The following is a 1,066-nucleotide window of genomic DNA, read 5'->3' on the forward strand; positions in this document are numbered from 1 at the left end:
TAACAACTCCGTTTATAACTCCAGTTCCAGAAAATCCAATACCCTCTTCTGGCCTTCAAGGGCACCAGGCACATAAATGCAAGCAAAATACTCATTAAAATATATATATATATATATATATATATATATATATATATATATATATATTGAGTCTGTTAGCATGCACTGCAGCCAAATCCAACTTGTATCTTTCTTCATTAGAAGGGTTTTTAAAATGTAGGATGCCCAGAGTGCCACAAGGAATGTGCACATGGAAAAAGGGAACATGAAAACATAGGCAGAAGGCATCCTTAGAGAAAGCCAGACCTGTCTATACCTTAACCTGAAACTTCTCGCCTCCACAACCATAAGTCAATGTCAGCCAAATCACCCAGCCTATCATGTTTTGTTGTGTCAGCCCTGGCAAACTAATAGAGAGTGCTTTCTAAAAAATAAACTAAAATAGAGCTGCAAATAAAGTTATTCAAAGTACTCTGCTACACCCGTAGGTTACTGTCTTGCTCGACCATCATCAACTTCCTCTTGCTGTAGATGGAAACAAATGCAAAGGCCCACTCCTGGACAATGTGCAGAGAGAGAGAGAGAGAGAGAGAGAGAGAGAGACCCTGGAACACTCATTCTGAAATGGAGTGTCTCCATCAAATCCTTCCCTCAGGGTATAAGGAACTCTGCAGAAGAGAAGGTATAGAAATTGTAAGAGCCAGAGGGGATGGAAGACAGCAAGCACACAAGGCCTTCTAGACACAACAGAACTACCACACATACAACTTACAGAGGTGTTAACAGTGTGCACAGAACCTGTTCAGGTCTAAACAAGATGGGGTCCTGGCACTGAAAGAGGACGTGAACACAAGCCCCCATCCCTAACAGAGAAGCTACCTCTGACAGATAAGCACTCACAAAGGAAAAATTCGTTTTCTCCCCTGGAGTCTCACTGGGTACACAAATCCCACCCAGCACAAAGTGAACTAAATAGTGTTTTTAGGGTGTTTGTTGAATCCGTTGTTTTTTGGTTTTGTTTTGCTTGACTTGTAATGCTTTTGTTTTTAACCTTACAGGTCTTTGC

Source organism: Mus pahari, chromosome 4, assembly GCF_900095145.1.
Source record: "Mus pahari chromosome 4, PAHARI_EIJ_v1.1, whole genome shotgun sequence".
NCBI lineage: Eukaryota > Metazoa > Chordata > Mammalia > Rodentia > Muridae > Mus > Mus pahari.